This window comes from Pseudorasbora parva, chromosome 20 (assembly GCF_024679245.1).
Source record: "Pseudorasbora parva isolate DD20220531a chromosome 20, ASM2467924v1, whole genome shotgun sequence".
NCBI classification, from domain to species: Eukaryota; Metazoa; Chordata; class Actinopteri; order Cypriniformes; family Gobionidae; genus Pseudorasbora; species Pseudorasbora parva.
This window is the reverse complement of record NC_090191.1, coordinates 36,490,638-36,510,758: the sequence shown is the minus strand read 5'-3', so window position 1 is coordinate 36,510,758 and position 20,121 is coordinate 36,490,638. Positions and strand designations below refer to the sequence as shown.

Genomic DNA, 20,121 nt, shown 5'->3' with positions numbered 1-20,121 from the left:
GCGAACCTGATAAAATGTTGTTTAAAAAGTGTCAGCTTTGTCCCGTGATGAGAAGGAAAATCATTTTGAGGGGATTTGAGTTTCAGTTGGCTCTTTCTTGTTTGTTTTTTGTCAAAAAGGGGTGGACCAACACTGCATAGTTACAGTAAGTGAGTTAAAGACACCATGAAAACAATACTCTCTCTCTCTCTCTCTCTCTCTCTCTCTCTCTCTCTCTCTCTCTCTCTCTCTCTCTCTCTCTCTCTCTCTCTCTCTCTCTCTCTCTCTCTGTCAGAAAACAAGTTTCACTAATAATAATTAAATAATAATTAATTCTGAGTTTTACTTGTGCCCTTATTAAAAAAATAAATGTAATAATATTTTATTTTAAAATGTGCACACATTTACAACGCAAACGCTTCTTATCTCGTCACATTCATTTCTGAATTATATGAATCATGATAGCATATTTTAAATTCAAAACTGCAAAATGTTACGAAAAGTTGAGTAGTTTGCACCACTAGATAGCCTATTAGTGTCTGTTGCTGAACATTTCTATTGTAAAGCAGTTGTCTAATATTTTCATCAACTTGCACCTCTCGTTGCAGTGACCATGACAGTAAGGCCATCTCCATCATTTTGACACTGACGAGCCCTGTCAGACCACTGAGGCAGAACAGCCAAAAATGTAACTTTTTAAAAACTTTTTGTCATCTTAACAACAAACTGCTTTACTCAATCTACACTAAAATGATAAGATAAGACAAATAAAATGAAAAAATACTATGGTATATATACACACACACATTGTAGAGAGCCTTTGATTGGGCAAAAAAACTGTAGTGCTGCATGAGTCATCCATATTTCTGCTCCATTTGCCTGGAAGAGACTGCAAATATGAATAAATAAAAAATATATGATCATTTCATAGGGGACTACACCACACCTCTATCAGCAAAAAAATGCTTTTGGTACATGAAGTGCCTGGGATACGGAGGCTAACACAAACCGGGGCGGGCGAGCCACTAACCGCTTAAAGACGCAGAGGGGACGAGAGCTATCAGGACCACGAGGGCAGGAGAATCGGTTTGTCACTCAGTGCGTCTTGTGGCATTCTGTTTTTCTAAGTCTGACTTTCAAACTCCCAGATCCCAAAAACTTCAAACAACCAAAATACCAGCACATTCATAAAACAGAACAGAACCACTGGGAATATAAGACGGAGGGAGAGCAAAAGACACACACAGACACACACACACACACACACACAGGCTCACTCGCACAAAGGTAGCAGGCCTCGACAGCAGATGGTAAAATTAACATTTCAACAGTTCTCTTCTTTCATGTAGGTCTCGGCAGAACCGCCTTTTTTCTGGAAAAATGTAAAGGCTAGGGTTTGGAAAGATGCAAGGCTAGAGAAAGCATCTGGAAAAAGGGAAGGAGAATATTGGCTTATTGCTCCTGATGGTCCTCCTCAATGAAAAATTAAATAGGTCTGTTTTGCAGGTTTGGCTCTCTGGAGTGCCCTCCGCTCTGTTATGGAAACATCACCTCACTAATTTATGTGTTCAAGAACACCTGGTGATGAAGGAAAATAAACTTTTTGGGGCTTCTTTAAAATCTAGTCTGTTGACTTTTTCACCCTCGTCTAATCGTATCCGTCTTCCCTCGTTAACGTCCAGCCAATGTTGGCAAATGCATTCAGGAGGAATAACCTGGAAATAATGGCGCTTTCCGTAAATGAACGCACACTCCGAACAGACACGTGCCGCGTCGCTGAGATATATTCACAAACTGTCTAATGCATTTCAAATAAATAAAAATCTAAGTGGGTGGGAAAAAAAGATCAAAACACAAAAGTGACAGACTCATTTGAGTCCATTGAATGGAACGCCTGAGTAGAGGCCATTAATTTGGACACAGTTATGGCTAAATTACATGTGTTTCACCTCTGTGACATTTTAAATGCAATTAAAAGCTGGTTATGAAAGAGCGCGGACTTCCTCGTGATGAGGGAAATCGCTGCGGTGATTAACATGCAAACGAGCTCACGCTGGCGGAGTAGATTGAGGTTTGAAAACCCCATTTACTTTTGTGTGATTATCTATTTACCAGTACACAGCCTTCAATCTCTCACCGTTCCCCCGGCGCACATCACTCAATTACACTCCCACCTTTATTTACGAAGGCGCGACTGTATGGCAGAGTCGAAGCGTCCATTCCACCAAGCGATCTTTTGTCTAGAAATCTGCAGCGGCCCTCTCCTCAGAGGGAATTCACAGCTGGAGCATGTCAAATATCAGCCCATCCATTTGGCTACGACGATTCTGTAAACGGTTCATTAACAAAACGTCTCCGACCGCAGTTTTACAAGTTGGCCCCTGATAAATTGTTAAGTTGGAGGAGATGTTCCAGATGAAGATGAGGGGGTCTTCTGACGGTCTTGCCAGAGGAGCTCTGGATTTAGATTGAAATGAACTGCGCTGGAAACACTCAGAGTGCTATTATGTTTCGCCGTGTTGATGCAATTATCATCTGAACGCCTGGCAGCATCAGAGGAATCTAATTTAATTAATTTAAACGGATGAATAACCACGAAATTCCTGTTGTAAAAATGTGAGATGGGAAGAATGCTGGGAATACAAAAATAAGTCATATCTCGCTTTAAAATAAAAACACAAATCATCATTTTTATGGCAATACATGTTTTTTCCCCCAACAAAATTAAGATTTTAATTTGAATACATGAGGGTGAGTGTACTGTGGATAAATCATTTTTTAATGCACAAATATTTAAAGTAGTCTCTTAATTAATATGAGCTCAAAAGCTGCATACATAATGATAAAAAATAATTAGTAAATGCGGTTTAAAATAGTTTAAATGGTGCACGTCACACCGGAGGGCATATCAACTTTTCTCAAACTACTTGTCAAAGCATCTATTAAACATGCTAAACTAGATCCTACTCAAATATTGATATTCCCTTTAATATGTACATAAAAATAAAATAATCAGACCAACTAGACCACATAATCAATTAACAAAATGCAGTTTGCTATGGAATCTTTGAGGGAAGCACCACTATCATTTATTTATTTATCAGACCTCAGGTTTTACCACCCACTCCAGGCAAAGGAGTATGGTGTGTATGATCTTCTTCCCCAGTATGCCCTGCTTGCCGTACTGGGACAGAGTTTTGAGAAGCCATCGGTTCTCCTAAAACTCCTGCTTTTTGAAGTGCTCTCAGTCTGCATGAAACAAACCCTGTTGATCCAGCCGAGGGGGTTCAGGAGAGCAAAAAATGGAAACAGTGCCATCCAGTGATGTGTCTGGGCATTCCTAAAGTGCTGGGATTGCACTATCCTGGCCCAAGGAAGCCCACAGACTGATATGTACTCTGGCAAAAGCCTGTAATCTGTCATTTCTTCTTTGTGGTGACTAAAGACAGAGAAACGTCTCGGCGGAGCAGTTGGCAAAACACATCAGAGTGGATAACGGTAAGACCCTGCATGTGTGTGTGCTGATTTCCAAGCAGCGGTTCAGCAAGTCTGTGAAGAGTTACATCAGAAAAAGCTGAACAAAACTCACCTGTCGTAATCTAATCTGTGGCTCTGTAGTGGAATATAATCAGATAGTTTCAGTCTTGAACACTTTTGACAAGCATCTGCAGGTAAAACGCCACGCTGCTATTTTCTACTGATGGTCTCCAAAAAGCACAGCATGGAAGCACATCTGATTAATCTGTAATGAAAAGCATGTGTGCTTCATTTTTTGAATGAAAATAAAAGGTTTGTAATACAGACAACCGGGATTCTCCATCATTTCAACCACTTCACACACTTCACGTCATGTGATCATCAAACACTACAGTTGCTTTCTGTGTGTGAACTAGCATGAAACCATGCTTTAAAAATGACCCGTTTTACTTTCTTAATAGACATTATGGTCTCATTGTGCACAGATTGTAATAAAATATTATTTATAAAGAAAATGTTCAAGTTACCTGTTCAGCCTTTTCTTTGTGGATGACATAAAGCTCGATTTTATTTCCATTTCCTCCCCTCAAACTAAACTACATAAAAACAATTCATAATCCAATCGATTCACATAAAAGATTCCATTCCATTCAGAAATAAACCAGATCACCGAAGTAAAATAAGCTTTGAACACTTTTAATGGTAATTTGCATTTAAAATGCAAATGCTAATCACCATTTAATGGTGATTTTCATTTAAAATGTGCTTTGAAATGCTGTTTTAACAATTTATTTATTACATACTTTGTACTTAAACACTATTTTAAATATTGCATGCTATATAAAGTATATAGCACAGCCGCCAGTATGCTGTGCGATTACATGTGCATTTAATTAAGCATATATGAAAGCTAATTATATAAATAAATGAGAGATTGGTCTGCTAAAGAAACATCAGAGGGATATTTTGTCCAATCCACCCCCTTATTCCAGCTCTAAATCTATTGATCTATGAAACACAGGACTCAAGGGAGGAGATTCACTTAATATTATACAACTAATCATGAGATGAATAATGATTATACCATTTGGTAATTAAACGTCTTACAAACCATTTAACTCACTGTACGGTGGAAAGGGCCACCGGAGGTTGAAGCGATTGTTTTTTCATTTTTAGTTGCAGTGTGAATCAAGGGAGTGAAAGAGAGGGGGAGTAAAAAAAAAAAAAACATGCTATGTGACACAACGGTGAAAACACGTTGATGGTTGTTAGCAGTTATGCTGCTAATCCTCTATGCTGTCAAGGCAATGAAAGGAAACAATTTGAGGAGAGAAAAAAGCCACACAAACACCTCGTTCTCATGGTGAAGTGGGTAAATTATATATTTAGAAAGAGAAAGAGAGAGAAAAAGCAAATATATGCACAAGACGTAAGTGTGTGTATATGTTGTGAGAGAGTGTTCTTGGCACAAAGACCTCTGTGTATCACGGTCTCTGATCAACACGCAGGTGCACAAGACACATACTAAAAGCCAATTTGCTGTCAACAAATCCATTCTTATCCCTACTTAAAGGTAATAATTACCCTGCATTAGCGCTGTCAGTTTGTTGTCGAGCATGAAGGGCGGTCCTGTGAACATACAGTGTGTTTGTACATGCAGGGTCCAAAATTAACACTTCACAAGTGCCAAACACAACTAAAGTTGGATTTGCGTGCCAGCTGGCAGACAACTTAATAAAAAAAAAGCAACATTATAAGATTTTAATCAAACTGTAAGAACGAAACACATTGATTTAATGGTGTGTTCAATGTCAGAAAGATTGCATACTGTGACATTTTTATGATTTTTATGATAACTAATAACAACATATTTTTTTCCATTAACTTTAAAGTTATTCAAGATTCTTACTAAAAAATTTTTTTTTAAATGAGTTAAAATGACAGCCAATTTGATTATACTTAAAGGGGTAATGGCATGAGAAATCAAATTTGCCTTAAGCTTTTGATAAATAAAAGGTCACTGTACCATTATTTAAAGGTGCAGTGTGTCGTATTTTTGAGGATCTATTGACAGAAATGCAATGCATAATATACATAACTATATTTTCTGTTTTCAAAGTTGTATAGAGACCTTACATAATGAAGCGTTAGGTTTTTATTACCTTAGAATGAGCCGTTTCTATCTACATACACCTTAGGTCCCCTTACAATGAAGTTGCCATTTTGCACCTTCATGTTTCTACAGTAGCCCTAAACGGACAAACTTCTCTACAGAGCGCTAGTCACTCTCTGCTCTCTCCGAAGACATTTTCCCCCCTTCACTACGTGCTTCAAAAGGGAAGGGTAAGCGGTGCGTGATTGCAATTCACAACCTAACCGCTAGATGTCGCTAAAATCAACACACTGCAACTTTAAATCACGCTCCAAAAACGACTCGTTTGGATATTGTGGGATATGTGACATCACATGGGCAAATACATTTTGCATATGACTGCCTCCAGGGAAAGACAGATGAATAGTTAAACATTATCATAGCAAAGCCAACGCCTACTGGCATTCAGTCGCTTAACGGCTGACACTTGCTTACAATGGATGCGAGTGTCATATCGCCTCCAAAGCAAATAGAGACCATTATTATCACTGACGCTGTCTACACTGGATACAGTACAGATGCCCATCCAATTACTGAGGCATTACACGCGATTGAGTCTGTCGGCAGGACAAGTGGAAGAGTAAAGGAATGTTTGCTTTGAGCATTACTTTTTTTAAACAGCTTGATTGCGTCTCTGTGCAAATTTGTTTCCAACATCGGAAACAAGTAGATGATTTAAAGATGTCTTGGTTTGTGTTGGAGGATTTTATGTTTGTTAGAGCATTTCACTGCAGATTGTTTTGTACACGAGGCACAGTGTAATGGAGAATTTGCAAAGAAAACCATTGAACCATTGAAAGTTAACTTCATTGGATCTGACAGCAGCTGTATCACAAGAAAATGATTTAGTTCTGCTTTGTCTGTAACTGACTTTTTATATGGATAATATTTTCAAAACACTCGCTCACATGCAATAGTAGTTTCCAATGCAATGAAGTTAGCGAATCGTAACAGAGGCCTTTTACAAACACGTCATTAAAAAAAAAAAAATCGCTACTTTAAATCGGATCATTTTAAGGAATTGATTTTCTGCAACCCCCCCCCCCCCCATTAACAGTATAAGTGAACCTCAGAGAACACAATAATAATAATAATAATAATACAAAATTCCATATCATGACTAAAATTTATGTTTTTAAGTTGAATTATTTTTTACAGTGTATTTAAATATTTAAGTACAAACATGATCATCTCTACAATATTGCAATTACGAGTGGGAAACCTCAGATTCTGACTTGGGGGCATGTCCGTAAGAAAAAACGGAGGATGCAATAGATACAGTACAAATGGTTCATCGCCATCTAGCTCAGACCAAAGTCTTCTTGAACACACCTAAAATTAGAGCTCAAATCAAACACCCATGAAATCACTGGTGCAGTCACTGATACAAATATTCATATCACAGAAGTACTAGGATATAAGTTTATAGTTTAGGCATAACCACTGACGTCTACGGAAGCAATCAAAATTTGAAAGTAACAAGCCATTTCAAATGATGACTTTATCGAATACATCCTTACGCCACCAGCAGGTGGCGACACGTGTCTGTTAAAAAAGGTATTTGTCATTGAATCATTCCTTCAAGAGATTTGTAAAAAAAAACAAAAAAACTGATCATTCAGTAAATGAAACAAATAAAGTATTTATGAGTGAGTCATTGATTCTTTGATTCAAACCGGTTTAATTTTTTTTTATACATTCTTATTATTTAACATTTTAAATAGACTGCAGCAAATAATGTTTTGTCAAAACCTCTAGCAAATTGAGTTATTTTGTTTAAGTCGTCTGTACAGAATCATGGCAGAGTCAGGAAAAGAAATCATGATTCTCCATTCATCCAGAAATATTCAGCTCTACCCATTGCGATTACAACATCCCAACTCACAAAAACAAACGTCCCAGAAGGATGTGATAATCAGGGATGTGATCATATCGAATAAAAGACAAAAGCATGCATAAAAACAAATTCTGGCTTGTCAGATAATTCACAGTGTAAGTTGATTTAAGACCCTTGATGGTTTTTGCTTCTCCAAAACGCAACGTTGCGACAAACTTCTTGCATTAAGCCAAGTAATGTGGAATTGTAAAGTTCTAATAACGTATTTTTTCTCAATTACACATGGAGTTTATTACATAATAATTTTAAGGCAATGGGTTTCCTCACTTTTTTTTTTCAAGTCAAGTCAACTGATCACTTTTTACTGGCAGCATCTTATAATGTGCAAGTGAAAAAAATGACATGTTTCTTATTTTTATATAAAACGAAAGCAAAATAGAGTTTCACAGCTGCTGGATAATGGGTGGTAAACTTTCTGAATTCACCCACTACCCAGTAAAAAGTGAATTTTTGACCGTGTGTGAGTGCATTAGTGCATTATACAACACAAGCACACACAGACACACTCATAACCGCTCTCATGTTCTTGTATCATTCATAATACTTTTCGCTTTTTCCTGCGACCAGTCAAAGGAAACATTGAGGTACTTGAGATTTTATTGAACGGTGGCTTGTAAACGTTGTTGCGAGGAAATGCGTGTGTATTAAAATCCTCTAAAAGGCATTGAGCCGGGCAGGAAAGGGGCTAGAAATCCCAACAATGGTTTCCAGGAGGGCAGTATCACGGAATGCAAACGTCTGCCGTGATGAGCGTGTGAGAGATTAGAGACGAACTCCCCCCTCCACCATTTACATAATGTAAAAACTCTTTTCTTTCATTCTCTCCTTCTTTCTTCCTCTCCAACTATTCACTAAATAAATGAGGAAACTATCAAAGCGTCGGGATGTTTGATAAAAGACAGACAGAGTGGATTCAGAACGGCCCGGCGCTCTCCACAATGCATGCGGCGAGTGGCAGCATTCAGAGGCAGCCGACTGAGGAAGGGCTGGCAGAATATTTATAACGGAGGACAATGCTAATGTATTAGGGTGACACCTATACCTCCTCTAAGCCAAAGGGAATCACATTCTGACGCTGGCTTTATCTTCGGAGAAAGAATGCTGTGCTGGGAGGGGGGTTTATAGAAATTTGGACAAATGTAAATGTATAGAGAACGTGGATGATTCTTCACTAGGTTCAATGGGAACAAGGCTCGTATTGAACGTGACCCGTTTTGTTCAGCTTCTGTGTTTAAACCTGCTGTTCATTCAGATCAAGATGCAGCCAATAGACTGATAAACCTCTTCAGATTGGGTCCAAGAGAATGCTTGTGGTTTCTGTTAAATATAAACCGCTGTTAAGACGTTTTCTAGTTTTCTTTTCCAATTCAGAATTAAGCTTTGGTACATTTAAATTTAAAAGACAATCGGAAACGCATTTGCAACATACGTTTCTTTCGCAGTGTGATGTATGATCGAGTAAAAATTTAGGACATCAGTTTTTTGTTGTTTTTTCCGTCAGGACTGGACCGTAAATAATGTGGCTAAGATTATATATATATTTAAATAATAACATTAGTGACAAATTGTGTTCAGTATAAAACTGCTCTATATGTTGAGGATCCATCTGTAAACAGAAAATATCAACATTGTCTATAAAGTAATGCAAGGACTTAGTACTAAAGTACTGTAGTACTAAAACAACTTAAAGCTAAGTAAACAGAAAAACTGCATTACATCACCTGACATCAGTGACTGAGCTCTCTGGTATACCTCAAGAACGTATAAAAGTCATTCCTTAAAAACGGATTTAAATTGAGCCGTTTGCTTTGGGCCTCTCAAAAAACATTGGACTTGTGAAATTCCTAGCTCTTCCATACCTAGAAAGCAGCTCAACCAAGTCATTCGCCTGGAATCTATGAACCAATCAGAGAAGCGTTTGCTCACGGTGTGTGCAAGTGTGTTTTCTAGATCATTCTGGTCTATTTCAGTGAATTCTCATAAGGCAACCTATTTTATTTACTTTATCTTCAATAAAATGGTTCAGTGAGCATTAGCAACTTTGAGACACGAGTTTCAATCAGTCCTGTGCCAGCACTGTCAGTCTGCATCCAGAGCTTTGTGTGTGTGTGTGTGTGTGTGTGTGTGTGTGTGTGTGTGTGTGTGTGTGTGTGTGTGGTGCAACATGCCGCAGACAGGTGAGACAGAGGGAGAAAGTAGTCTAATAACAGAGAGAGTGAAGCTATGAATGAAAGAATGAGAGAATTAAGTGATGAAAATAGGTCTGGAGAAAGCAGGACAGAGAAATATCACAGAATAAAACAAATGGAAAAGCAGCGGAACGGGGCGAGAAAGAAGTGAAAATAAAGTCTAAACAAAACAAATTTAACTGATATTAAACTTAAAAAGCTTGATCAATAATATCCCCTTTCACGCATAATGATAAATTACAGTTATGAAAGTGGAAGTGTATGCACACTTTACTGTCCATGTCCAGAAAGGGAATAAAATCATCATCAAAGTAGTCCATATGTGACATCAGTTAGTTCATTAGAATCTCTTGAAGCATCGAAAATACATTTTGGTCCAAAAATAACAAAAACTACGACTTTATTCAACATTGTCTTCTCTCCTGGTTTGGTTTTCAATCCTCAAATAAAGATTCAAACGGTTATGAATCAGCGGATTGATTCATGATTCAGATCGTCAATGTCACGTGATTTCAGCAGCTTGTCAGTTTGACACGCAATCCGAATTCTGAATATAAAATATCTTTAACTGTGTTCTGAAGATGAACGGAGGTCTTACGGGTGTGGAACAACATTAGGGGGAGTCATTAAAGGGGGGGTGAAATGCTGTTTCATGCATACTGAGCTTTTTACACCTTTAAAGACTTGGATTCCCATCCTAAACATAGACAAAGTTTCAAAAACTAATGTTGGATGTTTGATGGAGTATTTCTGTGTTAAAAATACTCCTTCCGGTTTCTCACAAGTTTCGGCGAGTTTTTTTCGAGTATGGCTCGACTTGACGTTAAATAGAGCGGAAGGTCCTTGTATGGGCCGTACGGGCTCTTCTCCCGGTAGGGTGCGCGCGCGTGACTAGAGGGAGAGAGAGGAAATGCACGCCGTAAACACTCTCTCAGGTGCAGATCCAGTCGTCCGTGAACACTTATGACGCGCCGCGCTCCACTTAATTCCTATGGGTGACGTCGAGCGACTTCAACGCTTCAGCACAGCATTCCGGGAAGGCAGCGCTGCATTTGAACCGATTTGAACGCAGAAATGACGGGAAGCTTCAAGGCATCGCTTCAGTCGCGTCGCAAAGTGGATTTCCACGGTCACTGCTGTCACAGGACTTCACCAAATCATACCAAAGAAGTGTGTTTTTGACAGAGCGGTCCTGCTTTGGAAGCAGCCGGTGAGTAAATCAACTTCAAATGTCTCTGCTATTGGCTACCGTCGCATGAGTAAACATCAGTAAACGATACGATCGCGTGCTTCGTCATTCAAATGCGCTAACGGTTACTCCATTGTTGTTCTGTATAACGTTACACTAGTCTGACTCTGACGTGCAAAACCGTTTTGGTTGCTACCTTTAAGGTCTAGTCACATACAATAGTCCATAAACCGAATCATGTCCTCATAAACTGCACACAAAGGCCCCTAAATACAGTACATACCACAGAGACGGACATCCTGATGTTGCCGTTTCTCCTGTTCAATTTATTTCAGCCTCAGATTTGATTGTGGATCATTATCTGTATTAGCTGAGATAGATGGGTTTCTCCACGCTTGAGGACGTCACCGCTTTGCGCGCTTGTCATTCTTTAGCTCCGCCCACACGATACGCCTCCAGGCGCTCGGTTTTTTCCGGAAAGACTCGGTACAGCCCATATTTCTTTTATAAATATGATAAAACTAAAGACTTTTCGGAGATATGAAGGATGCAATACTACTCTATAGGTACTCAAGATTGACATGAGATTGACTGAAACTGAGTGTTTCACCCCCCCTTTAATGACAGATTTTACATTTTTGGGTGAACTAACCCTTTAAGACCGAATGCACGCACAGATCATGTGTTTTGCGTTCACTTAAGACATAAACGCCATGTTTACTAGGATATTTGTTGAGGCGGGCATTTTTCATTTTGAGTGAATTTGTCCATTCAAGCGCAGGAAGGCATGAAAGAGAGATCCTCTTCCTGCTTCGGATGTTTAAACTTTCCATACAGCGCGTGAGTAACAAATCCCCTTTCGTGTGTTGCAGCGCTTGAATATTTACATTTGAAAGGCTGAAACTTTGGCGATGTGGCACTGACCCATAAACTGTACAGAGTGTGCTTTGCATTTGTTCACATTTGTGTTGTCACAACATTTCATTGTTACAATTTTAATAAATTGTTACCGGCCAACTGGCGACCGACACATACTCGCTAATGCTGATCTTTACTCGCATTTGGAGCTTGGCGAGTGTTAATTTCAGGCCCTGTTTACCGGAAAAGTCGTTCTGGTAATTTTATGGTAATTTACCAGAATTGCTGTGTTAAAGGGGCTAATGTCTGTGACACAAATGTCAATTACACACAGAAACTCAACTCAAATGGTCCTCAGTTCATAAAAACAAAGTTATACAATTACAGTAATGCACTATCCATCCATCCATCCATCCATCCATCCATCCATCCATCCATCCATCCATCCATCCATCCATCCAATAAACCTTCAAACTTAAAGGCGTTTTACACAAAACGTTTTAAACAAGCCAAGGCTGTCAAACCAGCATTCCAAGTTTTGTCCTGGCTTTTCTAGTTAAAAAATACAGTTATGGGAATTTCTGTTTTTCAGTCCAATTCAAATCTGGATCTTGTTTACTACTTCAACTAAAATTAAAATGTACTGCTACATATTCAGAAACTGAGCTAATGGATATATTTTCAAAAATAATTGTAATGTTTATTGAGTTAAAAAAGGAGGATTATTTCTAGAATTATGCAAAAGGTATCTGCTCTCCGAGAGTTTCATTTAATAGGACAGCTGGAGAAGTACAAGAGAAAAGTAAAAGACAGAGACAGAGACAGACAGGAAAGGAGAGCAGAAGAGATTTGAAAAGGCTTCACAGGTGAGGTGGGCTGAGGGACACACTGTCTGTTTGGTCTCTCGTAGAAGAAGAAGGGCATGTTTATGCAGACGGAATCTCTCTCACATGACTCCCTCTGGCTTCAGCACTCAACATCACTCCACGAGCCTCAGAATCAGGTAGTGTGACCACAGAATTGGCCCAGAGGCACGGCTTTCATGAGAGAGGGTTACAAAAGTGAAGCGCATGCCATGGAGAGAAATCAGAGACTCTTGGATTTGGCAGCATGGTCGCTCCGAAAAACACATTCCAGTCTGAGAAGGACATGTGACCCGAATCGTGTTCCTCTCGTCCCAACAACAAACAGTTTCATCATCTATCAAGGCAGGTAACCGTGACACAGTTTGATTGTATAGGCTTGCGGTTTATGGCTGGGGAAGCCAAATTCCAGGCTCTACCTCTCCTTCCGCAAGATCACTTTTCAAGCCATGATCAAATTATCGTGAAGAACAAAGCAGTGGGCTTGTATCTTTTGTAGTAAAGCTTTTCCTGTGAATGAGGCTAGACAAAGCGTTCGAATGGAGAAAGCATTTCAAAACAGCGCTATCAAAGAAAGCATTGCGGGGGAGAACTCTGTTAACGCATACGATTACTTTCTTACGAAGAAAGTAATATTAGCTGTTTATATAAAATATCAAATGCGAGAAACTCATTGAAATCCTGTAATTCTTGTGAGAAGAGTCACATTTTATAAAACACACTAACACACACAAATAAGACTAAGCTAATTTAATCTAATTTACATTTAAATGAATCCTTTTTGTGGCCAATTATTCACATAATCTAGGAGTCTTACAACTCCACAGGAGGCCGAAATCCTTCATACACAGTCGGTTCAAAGCCTCTAAATAAATTGGCAGCAAGAAACCAATGGCAGCTTCCATCGCATGTTTTGTGTTGTAATCCTAGTTTAGTGAACTCAATTGGAGTTGATGACAGTTGTCCCAACATATGTTTCTAATCTAACTCAGAGATGTTTAAAACATATTCTTAACGACGAAATTGGCAGAAATTGGTCTTTTGAATCACATTCTCTTATATTCAATCTGTACCCATTCATTCCTAATCCACCCATGTCTATTCTACACCGCGATCCATTTCATGACTGCATGGGGGGTTCAAAATATACTCCAGGCTACATGCAGGGAGACAAGACAGCATGAGGCCAGTGCATTGGACATGATCACCTGCAATCAGTGTCTGCCTAATTCCCACCACCTGGACCAGTGGGGTCAGACTGCTCTGAAATCAAAAAGACAGTCTCATTTCAATTGTCCCGCCACTTGGAAACGTTCTAGCGTCTCTCACTTCTTCACAATAAACCATGTGGATTTCTGTGCATCGAACTTGCTGTGTACGTATTGAGAGACAAAAAAGACAAACCAAGTAGAAGTCGCAGTGAAGGACACTGACTCTCGGTCCATTCAGACGGCTGATTAGCATAGCACTCCTGCCGGATCAATAACCTCATTGACTCTGTCTGTCTCCTCTATCAGGAATGATGGTTTACTCTCTTTTGTAGCTCTATTCTCTAGGCAACCATTCTCCATGAACACTTGCTCTATTTTTCAAACAGGCCTCGATTTGTTTCCTTCCGCCTCGCTGTCTTTGAGAATGTGAGTAAATAAAGCTGTCTAGATGCCACTGAGAAAGATTAGCATGTAGCTTTTCGCTTTATCTGGTTCTGAATGCCTGGAAGAGAGAGAACAAAGGTGCCACTATCATTGCCAGAGTTTACTTCGCAAACCTCTTATCACTTAAAAAAAAAAAAATGTCCAAGACAAGGAGGCACCCGAGCTCCAATTTGCTCACAGCATTTTCCAAACCTAGCTTAACAGGAATATGGAAAGTTGGAGCACCCCCTTCTTCCCCCCCCAAAAATCTTTACTTTCTAATTTGAAGACAAAACAATGAAGCGAAGAGAGTTAAAGAAGACAAAGACCAACTATGAAGTGAACCACTGACGGCCTGAACTTTTTTTCCACATCCATCATAAAAAAGTCTTAAGTTAAAATATTCGATCAAAATGGGGGGATTGACCAGTGACCTGATCCCAGGAGCTGTTCGGGCTCTAATGGGGGATAAAGATTAGGAGGAACCGGGCTTCGCTTCATCTCCGTCCCCAACCACCTTCCCTTTTCAATCCCAAATCAGCCGCACAATGAGACCTGCCAATGGAGACAGAGCTCAGTTTCCTTTGATATCCTTCCGAGCTTTCGGCTCCGAGTGTCCAGAGCAAAGCTCCATGGAGGCTACCCTTGACTCCGGGGAGCGGAAGAGCTCTCTCTGAGCCATTTTAGATGGAAATGACAGGCACTCTACTAGAACAAGAAATCAATTTTCAAAGCGAAGAACGCAGTAGGCCGTCCATCCGAAGAGTGAGCAACGCCATCCCCCGTCTTTAAACTCGGGTGAGATATGCTTAATTGCTGTAGATTTTATAATGTGTGCATTGGCGGTGTGAAGTTGGGCGGCAATTATACTTTTTTACGCACTGATCAGAGGACTTCTGTTCCAGAACAGATATGCTTTAAGAGTTCATCTTTGAAGATTTAAGTGGATACTCGTCAAATTAAAAACTAACATTCAAATCTCTTTAAGGTGGGGAGCGAGGAGCTGGGTTTTGCTTAGCCTTGTGAGGAAGTGACTTCTGGGGATTTCAGCCCGCCTTCAGCCAAGCCTCCCAACCTCTTCAGCAAATGCAAACTTTAATCAGTCCCGCACCTCAAAGGCAGAGTAATGGCTTGGAATAGCCTCACTGATGGATGCTTCTCTACAGAGCCCAGTTGAACGCTGGACTCCGCTGAGTTTAGCAATTCGGCAGGAAAGTGTGGGCTGTTATTGCTAGCTCAATGTGAAACTTTCTTGACTCTGATATAAAATTGACATATTAATATCCCATATCCACCATACATGAGGTGCTTACCCAAGTTTTTTTCTTCATTTTAAAGCATAATAACATCTTTATTTAATTATTAAAGCAATATTTTACCCATTTTTTGTCATAATTTACTCACCCTCAAGTTGCTGCAAACCTGTATGACTTTCTTCCGTGGAATTCAAGTGGAGGAATGTTGCAAAATGTACTCTTTTCAATATAATAAAAGTGAACAGGATACAGATTTGCATCATTAAATTTTCATGGGAGCAGTCAAAAAAAAAAAATGTTATTCGCTTCATCTCATATTCCTTTAGCTGTTTAGCAGTAAACATTACAACAAAGTTCTTAAATGATTAAACCTTACATGTTGCATCTAAAGGCACCATATTTTAACAGATAATGACTTAAATGTAAATGTGTTTTTTGCAAAAAGCTATCATATAGTTTTAAATCTGCATGGAATATGGCACATGAGTCACAGGACTACTTTTATACTGCTTTAAAAATTTTTTTTTTAAATTAAAATAAAAAACACGTGGAAAGTATTCTGTTTGATACATAGAAGAAAGAAAGTCATTCAGTTTTGGAATGACATGAGGCTGAGTAAATGATTCATTAAAATGAATGAAAAACTCTCTCTTCAAAACAAAATTATAAGAACAACTGCTAATATCAGCCCCATCAAGTCATCAAACATGATCTAAACTCTGCATTATCTGGCTTTAATAGGTGCAGGTTTCTCTAATTTCCCCTTCGCAACTGTAGCCGCTCGTCTGGCAATGTCTACATCGCTAATGACGACGACCACAACCTCCGTCACATAATCAGCGGTCGCATTCTCACAGATGCCGAGATTCTTTATGTGTATTTTTCACTTACTTGGTGACAAAACCATCATCAGGGCTTCAACGGAGGGTGCCGGACAACACGCTTCAAACCTTTACCTGCTGTTTATACACCACAAAAGATGTACCTTGACTTCAACTGCCTTTAACACGAAACCTCACAACCGTCGAGACTGTCAGAAACTAAGTGGACTCTCTTGACTATCATGATGCATCAAGAATCTTTAAGAGGTCCCCGGACTCCTCATTATTAACGCTCCTCTCAGGATGTGGTTGATGGAATATATAATGGAAGTGATTTTTGAGAGGACATATCAATTATGGCTGAGACAGACAGACCGAACATGCAAATTAGCACTTTAAAGATTGCATTTACTCACCACTTTCGCCTTGGTTTCAGAGTACTCCTGCTGCGTTATGAGTAACGGCCATTCCACGTCTCATCCTGACGACACAGAATGGGAAACATGTAAACATACATATATTTTTACTCAAGGCATGCATTTAAAAAAAATATTAGTTTAAATATTGCCAATTTGAATACTATAAAAGGTGACAAAACCACCAAAAATGACAGTGTAAGCATGTTGTCAGTGATATTTAGGGAGATAGCAATGACAGACAAGGTTTACTGTTTGTGTCATGCGAGAGTTTTTCATCTCCACAGCAAAATAATTACAACAAAGTCTGTCACACTCCATCAATACGACAGGTCAATCAAATAACTGGATGTGGGCTCGCTTCACGTCAACATGCCGCAGTTGCGTACGATCACGCACTAGTTTTTTATCTCATTTTCAAAGAGTGCATCTGCCAAAAAGATGAAAGTGTTGACAGAAGTACAAGAGAAGCTGTGTTTTTCGATCTTACCCTGAGGGGAAACTTTCAGTTGATGTCCGTGTTTGTTCGGAAGAGGAGAGTCCAAGTATGAGAGAATCTGTCAAAAAACAAAACCAAAAAAAATGTATTATGCCTTATTCAAAGTAAATTTTTTCACTTGTAAATTTTTGAGAGCACTTCGATACCTTCATATGCGCTTCAGACTGACACATATCACACTCGGAATAATAATATGCGTCAGAAATGAGGGAAAATGTTTTGCCCTCGAAACAGCTTGCCATGCCTGGCAGGTTAAAACTAACCGAGCATAAATCAAACTTTCCATTGAGGCTTCTGCCGGGTTTTTTTGCTGACACTCACAGTTATGTTCGACTAAATGAGCGTGCAGCTCAGTTCACATCATTTTTGAAAAAAAGAAAGAAAAAAAAACTGCAAGTTATAACACATTTCTTCTTCTTTTTTTGAAGAGTACAGTTAAATTGTGAAGCTACAGTATGGTACACACACACAAAAATCAGCCGAATGGCTTCAGATTCTCTCTGTGCCAGAATTCCAAAGACCCCTGTAGGCAACTAACAACTTCAGGATCCCGTGGAATGTGCTCCCTGAACTATATGAAAAGAGGAGGGGGTTTGCTTAGGAGAGCATTTCTGCAAACACAAACCCGCCACTGCTTTAACCGCTTGTGTTTGAGGAGGTGTATTTGGAGGAAATTGCGCAAACTGTCTATTAGCCAGAGTATTAAGATACTCGTCTTCTGCACTCAATTACATGTGCACGTACATGGTTTTCGTAATTCTGGAAGTACGCTCGGTTTTACGAGTACAAATAGTGTATATTTAAGCTCACTTGCTCAGTCAACATTTGAATGAGAGATTTATTATCAAAATTAGATTTAAGACTGTTCTGTCTGTGCTTTTTGCACATGCAAGCGTAGACAAACTCTGGAAATGAAGAGCGATATAAAAAGCTCAGAATAATTATGCTGAAAAAGTGTAATGCCCTTTACATTTCAAACTGTCTCAGCGTCTCAGTGTTAAAACGCGACATCTTTGGACTGCACGATATATCGTTTTCGTACCAATATCACAATATAGTTGATCCGTATGGACCAGGCACCATGGTTCGAAACACACATGATTCTCAGATTAATTGCAAAGTTTAACCATCATAGAGTGACGGTTGATAGTTTGCACGATTCTTTCAGTCTAAACATTCAAGTGATTTTAAACCAAAAAAGAGAACTAAGTTCCAAGCTTGCAATTTCTGTGCCAGCACGCGAACACCGAATTACGTTCTCTTCCGCATCTATTATCAACATATCAATATGCCCATCTCTGTGAGTATCCTCACAAAAGGACTAGTTCACCCAAAAATGAAATGTATGTCATTAATGACTCCCCCTAATGTTGTTCCACGCCCGTAAGACCTCCGTTCATCTTCAGAACACAGTTTAAGATATTTTATATTTAGTCCGACAGCGTATCTAAGTGTATGCACACTATACTGTCCATGTCCAGAAAGGGAATAAAAACATCATCAAAGTAGTCCATATGAGGCATCAGTTAGTTCATTAGAATCTCTTGAAGCATCGAAAATACATTTTGGTCCAAAAATAACAAAAACTACGACTTTATTCAGCATTGTCCTCTCTTTCTTGTTTGTGTTCAATCCTCAAAAAAAGATTCAAACAGTTATGAATCAGTGAATCGATCAATGATTCGGATTGTGTGTCAAACTGCCAAACTGCTGAAATCATGTGACATTGGCGATCCGAATCACTGATGCACAGAAAATGGATGTATGTCATTATATTGGATACTTGCGCTCCGTCTTAAAGTGACAGCAGCCTAATATTCCTGTTGCCATTAATGTTAATCAAACAACAAAATACAAAGAGATATTCTCTTTTGTAGCATTAGCAATAAGAAGACTATGCAGTGTTATTTTACATTTAATTATTTAATTCCTATATCTAAATACATCTAGACTTTTCATTTGTATATTTGTTCTATTGTATTTATCTGTGCTCGTAATTTATAATTTTCTGTGCAGATTCACTCCCCTACAGTCATTCAAGAATGATTATTTCTTTCCAAATAGAGCTATTCAAATCATCTGGTGAAATAGTCTGCATATTGCAATATATATTGTGGGGAAAAAATATCACAATGTCAGTTTTTTTCCAATATTGAGAAAACTCGCCCTTTTAAATCGACTTACCGATGTTATTAGTTTGCATGACCTCATTGTGACAAGTTTACACAATACCGGGCCTGTTTCAATGCAAGATCTCTAAATACTTTATACACACACACACTGCATTAGCGCAGGTCGTCCTAATGTCACTGTCTGATATTTACATGAAGCCCGGCGTTCAAGTCGAGATAAACTATTTCAAATCAAGGCCAAGAATACCTCTCCGGCCCCTCTGCTGGGTGTGCGGATGAAAGAAGACATTATGCGAACAAGTCAGATTACAGTACACAATAATTTTTTACCTTTTCAAGTAAATACCATTCCCGTGTTAGGAGGTGGAAGCCACCGCAATATATTTTGACTGAGGGCCGAACGGCCCTTATCAGCTCTAGTCAAGCAATTCAGGCCCCCCGAACAAAGATGAGTCTTCAAACTCCCTCCATTCATCAGTAGACGTGTAATTACCCCCGGTTCACAGTCTAGACGTTACCGCTTTCAGGGTATTTAAGATCCCCTTTGCAACATGCAGCATGCTCGCACCCGGCCCAACGTTAAATCTGCAGCAGATAAATTAGCAAAGAATGCAAGTAAAAAAAAAAAAAGAAGCACGGCCACAATGAAAAGAACTTTATCCTCCCTGCTGCTAAATGAGATTTCTTTGAAATGCAGATCAGTGGCGCTAGATTAGTGAATTTTAGCTGCTGTCAACATCATAACAAAATACAAATGCG

General features: G+C 39.1%; 1 protein-coding gene across 3 annotated transcripts in view; it reads right to left on the bottom strand.

Moving 5' to 3' along the window:
* foxp2 (forkhead box P2) overlaps positions 1 to 20,121 on the bottom strand; it is a 231,119-nt gene that overhangs the window by 81,329 nt on the left and 129,669 nt on the right. For all 3 annotated transcript variants that reach the window (XM_067427242.1, XM_067427241.1, XM_067427246.1), the window contains 2 exons: positions 17,222 to 17,288; positions 16,732 to 16,796 (listed from right to left, as the gene is read on the bottom strand). The gene's annotated coding sequence lies outside the window, so the exon portion shown is untranslated. The remainder of the gene's footprint in view (positions 1 to 16,731; positions 16,797 to 17,221; positions 17,289 to 20,121) is intronic.